This window comes from Sceloporus occidentalis, unplaced genomic scaffold, assembly GCF_023333645.1.
Source record: "Sceloporus occidentalis isolate IW3139 unplaced genomic scaffold, rSceOcc1.0.p SCAF_1, whole genome shotgun sequence".
Taxonomy (NCBI): domain Eukaryota; kingdom Metazoa; phylum Chordata; class Lepidosauria; order Squamata; family Phrynosomatidae; genus Sceloporus; species Sceloporus occidentalis.
In genome coordinates this window covers 102,412,920-102,429,135 of record NW_028316981.1, presented here as the reverse complement: position 1 = coordinate 102,429,135, position 16,216 = coordinate 102,412,920, and the positions used below count along the sequence as shown (strand labels likewise).

The window sequence follows — 16,216 nt, the reverse complement described above, 5'->3', positions numbered from 1 at the left end:
TTTTTTGGGGGGGGGGAACGTGTTTTGTCCCCACACCAGCCAAAATCTGCCAAAACCACTGCTGTTTGCTTCCCCTAAACCTCCAAATCTCCCCAAACCTCCCAAAAAGACAGGGAAAAAAATAAAAACGTCCCCCAAATTGGGCAAAAAGGGCAGCCAGAAGTGACACTTTGTCACTTTAGGCACACTTAAAGAAGCCATTGCAGCCCACTGGGCAGGTGCAGAAAGTGAAAATGCCCCATCCCCACCCCTTATGTAGTTGTGCACTCCTGCTTTACATTAAAAAAAAACTATTGTTTTTCAATGTTATGTTGCAAATCATGATAATATAAGGAACTGCATGACAGTTTAGAAATATCACAAATACTACTGAACAAAAAAGAAGAAAAGAAGAAATAAGCACAGTATTTAAGTGGCCCAACTTGTCACCTGAAATTGCATCAAATTAAAAGAGGAGAGAACAGTAAACACATTACCTGATCAAAGCATTTATTCCTCATTTCGCTATAATGTTTATAAGGTTCATGTGCTTTAAAAAATGATGCAAAATTTAAAATTTCAACTGGATTTTTGTGCTAGAAGACTTCCAATGAAGCCCATTATATTAGAAATAATGAAAATATAATGGAGTGAGAATGGTGGAAGGAACAGCCAGATGTTGTTTACTAATTTACCAGGCATGCAATGAGGTGCCCATGATTTTGACCTCCTTTTAAAACAGAGCTGTCAAAACGGAAATCCAACACAGAATTACTGTTTACATTTGCAGTGTCAGCAATAGGCGTTCCAGATATAATCAGCCTGTAAGCAAGCAAGCGCTGCACATGCTGAATCTGAAGGTTCAGGCAAAGTTCACTGAGTTGCTTGGGCCAGACAAGCTAAATTAAACAAATACAAAGAGAGGGGACCTACAAGTGAGGAAGGAGAAAACAGTGATTTCTGGAAGACCAAACTCCATTTTGGAGGAGGGAGGGGTCTGAAAATACCAGTGAATGGAACAGAAATTGTATGGGTTGGGTGGGATGTGTAAAAAATTCAAAGACTGAAGTCTAGAAGAGAAATGAGAAGAATGATAATTGACAAATAACATAAAAATAGTTAAGAAAGAAAGTAGAATAGAACAAAACCTTGAAGCAGTAAATGGTTCTAAATACCACAAAGTGTATGACAAAAGATAAGGGCAATAAGCCCAGTCTCACTTGCACAGACACAAGAAAGTGTTCACTGAAGCCTTCCCAAAAACAACTTTTGCAAAGCCAGCAAGCTACAATGAAGAATATCAGAAATTAAAATCAAACTTTTACAGCACATACAGGATGTCACTGACAACTCCCCAAAATTCATTATGAACACAAATCAGTACCCCTTTCTTCTCATTTATGTGGGTACCAAGAACACCTTTGAACAGATAAAGGACTGTATCGGGATAGGAAGACACTAAAAGTGAAGGACTGGTTATGTAGATAGTATAGACAGGAGAGGTTTGGCTTTTAGGAACATGATCTTCACTTCTTGGGACTTTTTCACACAAGAAAACTGGAAGGTTATCTGAGGGTTAATCCGAGGCCATTCTTGCTGTTTAGCATAATTTCGCAAGAGAATATCCAATGACGTCAGAGCCAATCCGAAGCCATTCCACACACAATGACAAGTCATCCCAGGAATAGTTAAATTCGGTAAAACAGCAAATTTATAAATCCTTTTGCACTGCGAATTTGCAGTCAATGCGGATTTGCCCTAGTGTGAAATGTTTCTCTAGATCAGCCATTGATTCCCTTCGTTACAAACTACAATTCCCATGAACCTTTGTTTCGATTTTCCTTCCTGTCATCCTTCTTTTTCTTAAAGGTATACACATACATACACACCTTCTTCCCTCATGCCAACTGCTGGGAGAAGGCAGAGAGAGGTGGTTTTGGAATTCCAGGGAGAAAGGGAAGCAACAATGAGGCCTTGTGTGTGTTGCATGCCTTCAAGTCTTTTTTTTTCTGACTTAAAGTGACCCTATCATGGGATTTTCTTGGCCAGATTTGTGCAGAGGGGGGTTGCCATTGCCTTCCCCTGAGAGAGAGAGGGGACGTCAAAGAGGCGCAATCACGCGTCTCAACCAGGTTGAGGGTGGAACAAGGAACAGGCTCCCCTTTGCTGCCGTCTTACTTCACTTGGCGGAGCCTTGGTCAGGCAAAGAGGGAGAAGCAGAGGGTGGAAACAGAGCCTCTTCAGATCCTGCAGCCCCTGGAATAGTGGAGATCGTCCATGCCGGGCGCCAATCCGAACTTTGGGGTCAGCGCTTTCATTTCCCTTGAGCTTCTGCCACCAGGAGCTGCTTGCTTTTCCCGATGCTGCAGGTAAGTGGGAGGGGAAGGTGGATGACTGTGTGGGGTCTGCGGGGGGGGGGGGGGGGTTATTGACTGGAGGGATGGGGATGATGGGATCTGTAGTACAGGCGGGAAGGGGCAGGAAAGGCTGGTTTAGGCAAAGAAGAGAGAAAACTGCCTTCCACCAACACTTCTTGCTTGGGTACTTGTGGAAATAACAGTTTGGAGGATGCACAACAAAAGGTATATCTCAAGCTGGCAACAGGGATTTGCCCTCTTCTATTTGATACCTAAATTCGCATTGGACTCTAAGTAATATGCTTTTAACCCCTTGTTCTGTTCAGTGTGTGATAAGCATTAGCAAACTGGCTTACTTTTCTGGGATGCAAGCACTTTAACCATTTTCGAGATGGAAGCACATAGGTCTGCATGTGAAAAAGTCCATAGACAAATGGCTACAGTTTGGCTGCACCCCACAAAGACTGGGAAGAATGTTTTTGGTAGTAGCATGGCAAGGCTGATCAAGAGAGCTTTAAACTAAGTAACAGGGGCTGGAGATGATAGCTAACAGAACACAATGAAAAGGCATCCATTTTACTTCAGTTTCCCCCCATTGTCCCTCTCTTTTAAAAAGGCAAAAAAAGAAGATCCAGGAAACTATAGACTAAGCAGCCTGACCTCAGTACAAGGAAAAATACTATAATGGATTACACAGCAGTCTGTCTCAAGTATCTTGATGACAATTCAGTGATCAGTAGGAGTCTACATGGATTTTCAAAAACAAATCCTAACAAACTAATCTTGTAAGTTATTTTTTAAAAAAACAACAACAAAAGATTACTATTTTATTAGATGCTGGGAATGCTGTGGATTTATCTGGATTTCAGCAAATCATTTATTTGATAAGCTCCCTCATGATGTTTTGATTATCAAACTGATTAAATATGGAATAGATGAGAACACTGTCAGATGGAAAACCATGCTCAAACAGGTGATACTCTGCCCAAAGTAGATTTTTGATCTATCATGACACACTTCTCTTCAATTTCTGTCACTGTTTTTTCTTCTCCAGCATGGAAATTTTGACAAGTGTTCCCACCATGCAGGAAATCCAAATCAAAGCATCCCCGACAGATGGCCATCCAGCTTCTGCTTGAAGACCTCCAAAGAAGGAGACTCCACAACACTCCGAGGGAGTTTGTTCCACTGTCGAACAGCCCTCACTGTCAGGAAGTTCCTCCTAATTTTGAGGTGGAATCTCTTTTCCTGCAGCTTGAATCCATTGTTCCTGGTCCTGTTCTCTGGAGCAGCAGAAAACAAACTTGTTCCCTCCTCAATGTGACACCCCTTCAAATATTTAAACAGGGCTATCATATCACCTCTTAATCTTCTTTTCTCCAGGCTAAACATCCCCAGTTCCCTAAGTCTTTCCTCATAAGGCATGATTTCCAGACCCTGCACCATTTTAGTCACTCTCCTTTGGACACACTCCAGTTTCTCGATGTCTTTTTTGAATTGTGGCGCCCAGAACTAGACACAATATTCCAGCTGGTGCCTGACCAAAGCAGAATACAGTGGCACTATTACTTCTCTTGATCTAGACACTATACTTTTATTGATGCAGCCTAAAATTGCATTGGCCTTTTTAGCTGCCGCATTGCACTGTTCACTCATGTTCAACTTGTGGTCTACTTGGACTCCTAGATCCCTTTCACATGTAGTTTCATTCAGCCAGGTGTCCCCCATCCTATATCTGTGCATTTCATTTCTCCGCCCGAAGTGCAGTACCTTACATTTCTCCGTGTTGAATTTCATTTTGTTAGCTTTGGCCCAGCTTTCAAGTGTATGCTGGTCATTTTGAATTTTGATCCTGTCCTCTGGAGTATTAGCTATTCCTCCTAATTTGGTGTCATCTGCAAATTTGATAAGTATGCTCTCAATTCTGTCATCCAGGTCATTGATAAAGATGTTGACTAACACCCAGGACAGAGCCCTGTGGGACCCCACTGGTCATTTCTCTCCAGGATGAAAAGGTGCCACTGTTAAGCACCCTTTGGGTTCGGCCGGTCAACCAGTTACAAATCCATGTAACAGTTACCTTGTCTATCTCACATTTTACAAGCTTGTTTGCAAGAATGTCATGAGAAACCTTGTCAAAGGCCTTACTGAAATTAAGATATATTATATCCACAGCATTCCCTTCATCTACCAATCTGGTAATTTTATCAAAGAAAGAGATCAGATTTGTCTGACATGACTTCTTTCTCTGAAACCCATGTTGCCCTTTTGTGATTATGGCATTGCTTTCTAGATGTTCACAGACTCTCTGTTTAATGATCTGCTCTAGAATCTTTCCTGGTATTGATGTCAGACTAACTGGATGATAATTGTTGGGATCCTCTTTTTTCCCCTTTTTGAAGATGGGGACAACATTTGCCCTCCTCCAGTCTACTGGGATTTCTCCTGTTCTCCAGGAGTTCTCAAAGATTATTGCCAATGGCTCTGATATTACATTTGCCAGTTCTTAATACCCTTGGATGTAGTTCATCTGGTCCTGGAGACTTATATTCATTTAGTTAAACAAGGTATTCCTCTAATATCTCTTTACTTATTCTGTACTGAAATTCCCCTATTCTGTCCTCTGCTCTATTATTCTCAGGTTGAGCACCCTTTGCCTTTTATGAGAAGACTGAGGCAAAGGAGGTGTTGAGTAATTCTGCCTTTTCTCTGTCCCCTGTTAGCATTTTGCCATCTTCTCCATGCAGTGGCCCTACCATTTCCTTCTTCCTTTTGCTGCGGACATATCCAAAAAAGCCCTTTTTATTGTTTTTAACCTCTCTAGCAAGCCTGAGTTCATTCTGCACTTTAGCTTTTCTGACTTTATCCCTACACATGCCTGCTATTTCTTTGAATTCCTTTTTCATGATTTTCCCCTTTTTCATTTCTTATACATGTTCCGTTTAAAACTTAGCTCAGTTGCAAGTTCCTTAGTCACCCATCCTGGTTTCTTGAGACACCTCCCATTTTTCTTTCTCACTGGAACTGTTTGAAATTGTGCTTTCAGTATTTCCCTTTTGAGAAACTCCCATCCGTCCTGAACTCCTTTCTCTTTTAGTATTCCTGACCATAGAATCTCCCTCAATACTTCTCTAAGTTTACTGAAATCCGCTCTCCTAAAGTCTAGAATGCGTGTCTGACTATGCCTGGCTTCTCCTTTCCATTGTATAACAAACTCCAGGAGAACATAGTCACTTCCACCTAATGATCCCACCACCTGCACCCCATTAACCAAGTCATCCTTGTTGGTTAGGATCAGATCTAAAATAGCTGACCCCCTTGTTGCCTCTTCCACCTTTTGAGAGTTAAAAGATTAAGTGAGTTAAGAAACAGAGTTAAAAATTAAGTGAAGCACATGAAGAATAGGTCTGTACCAAACCATGTTTGAAGGATTTCTCAAGAAGTCTTTTCATTCAACAATTTTTTAGAATGAGTTTATTTTCAAGAAAACTAAGATTTAAAGTGCTGAAGCAGCTTCAAGTACACAATAAGTCAAACTGAAACAAAGCCTACTTACGTGTTTTTGCATGTGAGAAACTTAAATTGGGAGAATGGGGGAGAAATGTGGAAGAAACATATCTAACAAATAGAGAAGGGAGATTTATGTTTATGTTTGATTGGGACTGTTAAAAGCCAAAACAAATGTACATTTCCAATTATGCAAAAGTCCCCTGGCTCAACTGATATCATGTTAACAATAGTCTGAAACTTCTCGCTGCATACAAAAAAATGGCACAAATTCATACACTTTTTCCGACTCCATCATACATCAATTTTCTTTTCTATCTTGTGGTTTCTTTAAACTGTAGTATAGACATGATATTAATCAAAGGAAAGCATTAGTCAAGAACTGCTAAGCTAGAGTCTAGTGTCACAGAATCATAGAATCATAGAGTTGGATGATACCACAAAGGCCTTCCAGTCCAACCCCCTGCCATGCAGAAATTCACAATCAAAGCACTTCCAACAGATGACCATCCAGCCTCTGTTTAAAAACCTCTGAAGAAAGAGACTCCACAACTCTCTGAGGTAGTGTTTTCCACTATCAAACAGCTCTTATTGTCAGGAGGTTCATCCTAGGGCTCATTTCCACCGGGAGTATAACTCGATTTCTGATTTGGCTTCGCTCCATGTCAGAAATCGATTCCAAAAGGTCCCTCATTCCCACTACAAAACAAGATTTTGCCTTACCCCAGTGCAAGCAGGGTCTTTTGGCACAATTCCTGTCCCCATTTGTACCGCTTCATATGTCAATCATCAGGAGGAGGGAGGGAGGGAGGGAGGGAGGAAGGAAGGGGGAGAGAGAGAGAGAAGCCCCCAAGTTGGGGACGGAGGAGGGGGAAGAAGTGAGAGGACGAAAGGCCCAGGAAGGCCTGTGTGTGTCTCTGGATGCTCCCTCCTTCCTGTCCCTTCTTCCCCTCTTCCCTTCCCTCAGTTAACAAGGTCCCTTCTCCCCCTGTTCCTCGCAAGATTCCTCCCTCCCCTCCCAGCCACCGCAGATACACACACACCCTCAACAACTCCCTCAAGGAGAGAGCTGCGGAACTGGGCAGTGGAGGGTCTGGTAGGCTAGGAGATGGCATGGTGGTGGTGATGGTGGTGCGGGTGCTGGTGAGAATGCAGATGGAAGTAGGGGGGCAGGACAGTGGAGTGGAGGCAGTGGAGCGCCGCCACCGGAGAGGTCTGCTGCTGCTGCTGCTGCTGCAGTGGCTGGTGGAGGAGAAAGGCAAGAAGGGACTTGGGAGGAGGAGGAGGACGGGGGACACAGCAGCATGGGTTTTTAAAAAAATACAATTCATCGATGAATTGTTAAGCATGGCTTAGCAACTACTTGCCTTGGTAGTTGCTAAGCCAGTCTAACAATTTATCAATGAATTGTTTTTTTTAAAAAAAACACCCATGTGACACCAACAAAAGCAGCACTTGGTGTGTGTGTGTGACATCTCCAAAAATCTAGGGAGGGATGGTAGTAAACACACACCCCTCTGTCATTCATCCCTCCCCTCCAGCATGAATCAATTCTGCTCTGGCATTCCCACTTATTGGACATGCTTCAGAATCGATTCTTCTGAAAAGAGACACTTTGAAACTACTATCAGGAAACCCCCTTTTTTTGTTTATATTTTTTGCGTTTGCCCTCCTTTATCGCCACTGAAATCGATCGAATAAGGATCAGAATAGATTTCAAGTGGGAACAAGGGTAATATACCCCGATCTGCGATTCGCTGCAGATTGTAGTGGGAATGAGCCTCTAATGTTTAGATGGAATCTCTTTTCCTGAACCTTGCATCCATTGACCCGGGTCCTATTCTCTGAAGCAGCAGAAAACAAGCTTCTTCTATCTTGAATGTGACACCCCTTCTAATGCTTAAACAGGGCTATCATATCACTTTTCTCCAGGCTAAACGTACCCAGCTCCCTAAGTCTTTCCTCATAGGGCATGGTTTCCAGGCCCTTTAACATTTTGGTGGCCCTTCTTTGCACACGTTCCTGCTGGTCAACATCCTTTTTGAATTGTAATGCCCGGAACTGGATGCAGTATTCCAGGTGAGGCCTTACCAAAGCACAATAGAGCGGCACTCTTACTTCCCTTGATCTAGACACTATACATCTAATGATGCAGCTTAGACTCGCATTGGCCTTTGCAGCTGCCGCATCACACTGTTGACTCATGTTCAACCTGTGGACTTCTAGGACTCCTAGACCCTTTTCACATGAAGTCTTTTAAAGCTAGATGTCTCCCATCTTATATCTTCTATGCATTTCATTTTTTTTCTGCCTAAGTACAGCACCACACATTTCTTCCTGTTGAAATTTATTTTGTCAGTTTTGGTCCAGCTTTCTAATCTATTAAGATTATTTTGAATTTTGATCCTCTCCTCTGGGGTATTAGCTATTACTCCTAATTTGGTGTCATCTGCAAATCTGATAAGCATAGCCTCTGTGCTTTCATCCAAGTCATTGATAAAGATGTTGAATAGTATTGGGCCCAGGACAGAAACCTGTGGCACCTCACTGCTCTCTAAGATGAAGAGGAGCCATTGTTGAGCATCCTTTGGGTTCAGTCAGTCAACCAATTCCAAATCCATTTGTCATTGTTCTATGATAGCAAATAAAAACAATAGCTATAATAGAGTCAGAGTGGTTTAGTTTTGAATGTTGGACTAGGACTCCAGGAGACCGGGATTTGAATCCCTGCTCAGCCACTGGATCCCACTGGGTGACCCTGAAGAAGTCACACTTCTTCAGCCTAAAGCAATAGCAATCTCCTCTGAAAAAATATTGCCAAGAAACGTCATGATTGGGTCATCATAACAAGGATCATCACAAACAATATGAAGACATACTACAAGAAGCTATAGTACAAGCAGTAGTATGGAATTAAAATTTTAGAAACAGAAATAGTTCTCCATTCTGTCCATCTAAACATTTAAATCATCTTGAAATAAAACATAACTGATCCCTTTTTCTCCCCCATCCCCCACACATACTTCAGGGAAGTCAGTCCAAATAGGTCTCTGAAGACAAAATCAACTAATCAATTGTCTAAAAGTTCAGATTTCTTCTCCCATCAGCACTGCCCTCCACCTATCATTTATCAAGTCCACAGCACAATTTTCTATTTACACTGATACTATCATTTCAAACCATGGCTAAAAGTGAACTGGAAAACTCTGCCTTGAGCTAACTGCTGTAGGGGTAATTAGTGCAGGTACAATGTCAGATCTTACAAATGAAATGGTGGGCACAAGACTGGCATGCAAAGTCTGAGTGAGAGAAATTTGAGAATAATGGGGGAAGGAAAATCACAAGCTGTCGGGGTACACATAATCATATCTGATTATAGATATTCCATGCTTTATTGGTATAAAAGATTTTTGTTACTAGTTTTGGAACCTCGTTAGAGGAAAAATAGATTGAGAGTTCAATGCACATAGCCCTCTATAATACCGCACTACACTCTTATAGCACTGTTATTCCACTTTTACTGCTCTGGCTGCCTCCTGTTACATTTTATGATTTGCAGTTTAAGAAGGGACATTTAGAATTCTCAGCCAGAGAGCTCTTAGGCCTCACTGAACTACAAGCCTCAGAATGCAACAGGAGGCAGTCAGAGAAGAAAAAATGGAACAGCAGCACACTCTTATAGTGCTGCTATAGTGCCTTGATAGTGCAGTGAAATAGGCAGAGAAGTGTGTCTTCAAAAGCTGCACACATTTCAGAAACTTATTTCTGAAACTCAGTGTCCCTGTAAATCATTCCCACAGCTCCTGCATTACCTATTGCACTACCCCAATCAAGTTCAGCCTCTAGATTTCTTATCCACTTTGTCATCTAAATTGCACGCGACAACATACTGTGCTTACGCCACAGGAGCCTGGGAATTATAAATTACTGTCCTCTACAAATCAACCAAATGTCAGCCCAGATTTACGTAATGAAACCTGAAGGATGATCCCTCTCTACAGAGAGACAGAGAGAGGTGTGCATATACACACATACGCATGCATGCGCACACCTGCCCACACAGAAAAGCTAGGGTCAGGCTAAAAGAATCACATTATCCTCCAAGAAAGCAAAATAAAAGGTAGTTCAGCAACACAGAGAAAGCCACAAAAACACTAGAGGAGTTGAGAGTCATTGGTATGGCGACAACAGATCACCATGGAAACATGCAACTGCATCCATCCAGCCCAGTTCTCATTGCCTCTTTCTGAAACAGATGAGGGGTGGCTCCATAGAAAAAGGAATCAGCATCACCAACTAAACTTTCATGCTGCCAACCGTTCAGCTCATTCAGGCAAAAACAATTCTAAGATTGAATATGTGAATGGCAAGGTACATGGTGGGCGAGTGGAGAAGAAAGAGCTGAAAACCCCGTTCTTCCCATCTGTCTCTAGGAAAGCAAGACATTAGGGGGGAATCCTTAAGGGAAAATTCCCTGTTTTCTAAGCTTTGGCAAACTAAAGTCAGTTGAAAATTAAAGTTGAATTGATGGGAAGAGAGGTGATGGTGTCTCCTCTCTCAAGTCTGCATGAACTGTGTGGGTTTGGTTTTGTATTGGTCTGTGCTACAGACGGGTCGGTAGATATTCCGGCACTGTCAAAGAGAGTAAAACCAGAACAGTAAGAAAAGGAATGGAAGACCTACAGAGATAGGCTAGCAGCTGTGCACACAAGTAGCCTGTGCTCATCCATCACTGTTTGGTCATTACTCAAAGGAAAATCTGGGGTGGGCTGCGTGTGTGACTGTTGCGAATGGAACATGCCTATGAAAGCCTTGATAAAAAAACACTCCTGTTAGGAGCTAGGGAAGGTAGAAGACTCCGTGGTATCCCATGAGACTCATTACTAACATCCATCTGACTTTGAAAGAACACTGCCACGAAGAGGCTGGAGAAATAGGGAGTAATCAATACGTGGCACTCTACTAGTAATTCAGTTTCCTATGCCATACCAAAATCCTAACACAAATCATGAGGGTTACTCAATTTGGCATCCCTCTGCCATATGTTTCCATCATCCCTTTAAAACCAATAAAATTCTAAATACTAAAGGAGAAAGAGATCTTTTAAAATACATATAATCTAGAAAATCTACTGAGCTCTGCTCGACACCAGAGTTCTCGCGTGATTCAAGACAACATCAACATAGGGACCCAGAAAGTCTCACTTCACCATCTAGTGGGCAAAAGCTCGTATGACAGTCACTGCAAATAATCTGTACACTCCTGCCTCCATTTTGTAATCAGTTCACAAGCCTTGTTTCTTCTGCCTACAGCTGTTTGGGTCACGGTTCTTTTCCTGGCCCTCAGAAGACTAATAGATCAGGTCATTTACATCTGTGCTGGCCTTGCAGAATAAACAGATTTTTTTTCTGGGCCAATCAATACAGTGGTGCTTCATTTTCTACATGTACTAAAGATGAATGTAATAATAACATCACCACATTTGTGTGCCAAAAACATATATGCACTATAAGGAAACGTTTACAGAGCTCTTGAGACCGCAGATTCCTGTGTAAATGATACACTTAAATATCAGATACATAAATGGCATGCATCACATATGAAAAGCATGCCACTGAAATTTAATCTCAGCTCCAGGAGATAATCTGAAACAAAGAGTCCTTACAGTGCCCCCAGGAAAACGCTGACATGCTGGTTTTGGAAAAACAAAGCCAAATTAATGGAATTCTTCCCAGGTTCCATAAAAAACAATAAACTTCCCTGGATCTTAACACATTATCAATGGGCTAGGCACTTATTTAATGAGGCTACAATGTGACAAGAGTGTGGATACTTTAGACATGACAATCAACCATGGCCTGTTGCTACAAACACTGGGCCTCCCCTTCCTCTCCACAAACAAAGCAGGCAATAATTCTCCCTTCTCCCTCTTCTTCTGAGGCCAGAAAAAATATGCTGTATTTTAGTGTACCTTTCACTCCCCCATCAAATACAGCCTATTGTTAACCCTTTTCTTTCATAGAGAGCTGTCTGGGGAAATTGATCAGGCCTGTGAATTAAGCTTACAGGGGAAAGCCAGAATCTTTCATTAACCCTGTCCAACCATAATACAAGAATTCACATTTTCAAGGGCTCACTGTGTATCCCACAATCCCAAAAGGAGATTCAGGGAAGTCACCATTACACCATTACACTGCAAAAGAGCCATATCCAGCTACCAGGCAGGGCTCTTCTGCAGCAGTACCCTGATTCTCTGCATCCCGTATGAGAAGGGGAACCTCCCCCAGAGAGCTCAGACTAACCCCATCACTGATGAGTTTTTTATTCCACCAGGCTTTGAATGGTCTTCAATTGTAGACTGGCAGTTTTAAATTTTCTCTTTTGGTTTTAATAACAGTGTTTTAACTTCATTATTGTTTTGATTAATTTTGTATGTTGTTTTAGTAAATGCCCAAGAGGGGACTGGTTGGAGCCAAAAGGCCTACAAATGTGTCTTTAAAAACAAATTAATCGGGATTTGGGAAGATCTTAAAGCCCAGCTCTTGTACAGTGCTCACAAACCAATTCAGTTCTAGAGATTTCTATCAGAAAGTTAGCTTTAAATCTTTAACTACGGGTTTGATTCGGAAATCATCAGTACAGTAGTGCTGACACCATGAACTCTGTGCTGACATACTTTCTGAAGGCTTTTCAGTCAAGAGAAGCTGAATTTTAGTGTAATGGTGACTTTTCTTGTCTGTCAGAGAAGCAAACAACCTCCTTAAGCATGCAGTCAGTGACAGCCGCAGTTTTAAGCTTGAAAATGTCATCCTTCATTCACTGTTTTTAAGAAAACTGGCTTTTCGATCTAATATGAGGACATTTACATGCTTGTGGTCAATGCTGCAATGTGCTAAACTGAAAAATTCAAATGCACAATTTAACCTCTTTTGCAACAAGCTTTTATGTGTAACACTGAATTTTAATTCCACAACTCCACCAAAATCTATTAGTCAGAGAAAACACAAAAGTAACTGCAACTCACAACAGACAACATTTTTTCAATATTTTTTCTGAAATGAACTCAGAATCTGTTTTTTAACTGCAAGTACAATTTAAATAAATAACACATTCTCCCTTAAAAATGCACTTTCACTCTGCATCATTTTGTGAGGTGAGCTGAAGATTTTCTATCTCAGCTGCCTAAATTTGTGGGGGTTTGTGGGTTTTTCGGGCTATGTAGCCATGTTCTGGAAGAGTTTCTTCCTGACGTTTCGCCAGTATCTGCTGTGACTGACATCTTCAGAGAATTCTCTGAAGATGCCAGCCACAGCAGATACTGGCGAAACGTCAGGAAGAAACTCCTCTAGTACATGGCCACATAGCCCGAAAAACCCACAAAAAACCATGGATGCCGGCCATGAAAGCTTTCAGCTTCACACTGCCTAAATTTCTTTGATAGCCAAGGATACTATGCACTTCAGGGTGTGAGTTGCCATTTGTTGTTCTGTCTCGTAGACAAGAATATTGTAAACATTTATTATAGATTACAAGTGTAACTTTTATATTCTCAACATCACAATACAATCAGTTGCATAGATTGACTTCAAGCTGAACCGATACACTATTTCTTGCAATGTTTCAGAGCCATTGGCTTATTATTTCAATACACTTTCTTTTCCTATTTAGTTTATTTTGCAAACAGAGGCAGGAAGATATTTTCCTGTTCAGTCTTTCTACACAAATTACAACTTTAAAAATTGATGACATTCAACCAATCATACTTTTTTGCATAGCCAGCATAATGGCTGACATGCTGCAGGGAGAGATTAGATTCTGCTTTGTAAATCAATCTCGAGCTTTAAAAATTTAAAACATGTGAATCCTTTTGCTTGACAATAATGCTTTCTGTCTGCAATTTACTTGGATGCTTCAAGCAAAGCTCCACCTGCTCCTCTGGGCAGCACTCTCCAAGAATCATACATGTTGAGCAATGCACCTTTAATAGACAATTCATATCTTCACAGCTCTTTCTTCTAAACTAGTTGCAAACCTTAAATTGTTTGCTGTCAGAACTGTATGCACTGTTCAAATATATGCTAGAATTGGAAAATTCTGATGAAGCACAGCATTTGCTATTCCCAAGACTTTGATATTTAAATGTATTTTTAAAGGATGATCAGGCTAAGAGAAGAAAGAGATCAAGTAAGTTTGCCCTAAGCATTCTACACTCAATAATCAAGCTGGGTTTTGAAAAGCGCTTTCAGTAGAAAACAAACATAGCCCCAGAGACTTCACTGTCTGGCTGGTTCTCAGCCTTTACCTCTCTGTAGTAAAGGACTGGTGCTTCCCTACAGTGAGGATTCTTGATTATTTTGCTTGAGGTACTCCAAATGACTGTCAAAATAAGCTTAGCCCTCATAGAATCATAGAATCGTAGAGTTGGAAGAGACCAAAAGGCCATCCAGTCCAACCTCCTGCTATGCAGGAAATCACAATCAAAACATCCCCGACAGAAGGCCATCCAGCCTCTGCTTGAAGACCTCCAAGGAAGGAGACTCCACTACACTCCGAGGGAGTTTGTTCCACTGTCGAACAGCCCTTACTGTCAGGAAGTTCCTCCTAATGTTGAGGTGGAATCTCTTTAACATTGGCCCCCTTTCCAGCCACACTCTTTTCTTCCTCCTGTCAGTACATGATAAGATGATGCCACTGAAAGGTCACTCTTAGGCTCTTCACAGAAGTATGCACAGGATTGACTGGTGTTTAGGAAATTCATTCCCCATTACTCCAGCCATCCTGGCTACTGAAGAGATTCAGGGAACCTGTGGTTGCCAGCATATGCCTGAGGGAATGTCTAGAGATTATATCCCCAAACTGTATTATAAGAATGGAATTTTAGAGACCTGCTGCCACTGACTTCACCAAACATAATATAAGAAAGCAAGTGAATGATAGCTATCAGGGATTCAAAGTGATTCAGGCCAAAATAAGCCTCTGATCATCACTGAAACACTAGAAGGGTCTAAATTATATTCTTGCTATGGAAGAAGGCAGAAATCATGAATAATAAAACCACAGAGTTGGAATGGACTGCAAAGGCCATTTTGTCCAATCCCCTACCACTCAGAAATGTTGGGAAAGAACTCCCAACAGAGAGCCATAGGACCATTGCTTAAAGATATCCAAAGAAAAAGAACCCATTGCTCTTTCAGACTCCCTGTTTCACCAAGGAACAGTTCTCAATGTCAAGAAATTCCTCTTATGACTTTATGAGCCCGCTAGAGTTGAAAGATTGTCTGGAGAGGCCCTTCTCTCTGTCCCACCACCTTCTCAGGTTCATTTTGTGGGAATAAGAGACAGGGCCTTCTCAGTGGCTGTTCCCAGGCTCTGGAACTCCCTCCTTGAGAGGTCAGGATGGCTCCAGCCTTGCTTTCTTTTTGACAGCAGATAAAAACATTTTTCTGTTGCCAGGCTCTGAAGTGATGTGCTAGTTCAGATTTATATACAGTTTTCAATATATTTTAAATTTGTAATGCATAATTGTTTTAACTTTTTAAACTGTTTAACTGTTTTTAAACCTTATATTCATTCTTTTTAAGACTTTTGTGTTGTTTTTAAACTGTGCTGTATTAAATTTGTTGTTAATTGCTTTGAATCCCTATAATGGACGAAAGCTAATAAATAATAACAACAACAATGGGTGAAATATTTTTTTCTTGTATTACAAATCCACTCATTCATATTCTAGTGTCTGCAGGAACAGAAAACTAGTTCATATTCTACTTGACATCCTTTCAGGTATTTACATATGGCTATCATATCACATCTTTCTCTCTCTCTCTCTCTCTCTCTCTCTCTCCCCCCCCCCCCCCTTCTATCTGTCTCTCACCTCCCCCTTCTCTCACACACAAACACTGAATTTGTGTACTTATTCCATCTATGTTTCTGGGCAGCTCAAACATTCTAAAAATGAGAATCTTTGCATTAATACACCACTGAAAACTACAGCTTTATGTTAATCATCTGGTGATTAAACAAATATTTGTGACACTGATGACTACCATTTAAAAAATAATTTTAAAAAGTACCCTAACATTCAGTCCAGAGCCGATTCTGCAGTACAGCAGTTCTACTGTTAAACAATATAAAGGAGTATTTACTGAAAACAGTTTTAGGACAGATTTTTAAAACAATGCAGCTGCCTCTGGCTAGGATTGTGTTATTTATGGAAATCAAAACTCTATTCAGATACATTTTTTAAAAAAAGTTTAAGAAGCCTTTTGAAAGGATGAAGAAGATTTTGAAGGAAGGCTGAATGATGGCAAAACAACACTGTGCATCTCCTCCTTTTTTTTTTTAACCAGCAGACCTCCCATTTGCCACATGGGCAC

General features: G+C 41.2%; 1 protein-coding gene across 7 annotated transcripts in view; it reads right to left on the bottom strand.

Annotated features, from left to right (window-relative positions):
- Positions 1–16,216, bottom strand: part of ARHGAP26 (Rho GTPase activating protein 26) — a 345,307-nt gene that overhangs the window by 179,840 nt on the left and 149,251 nt on the right. The window lies entirely within an intron of this gene.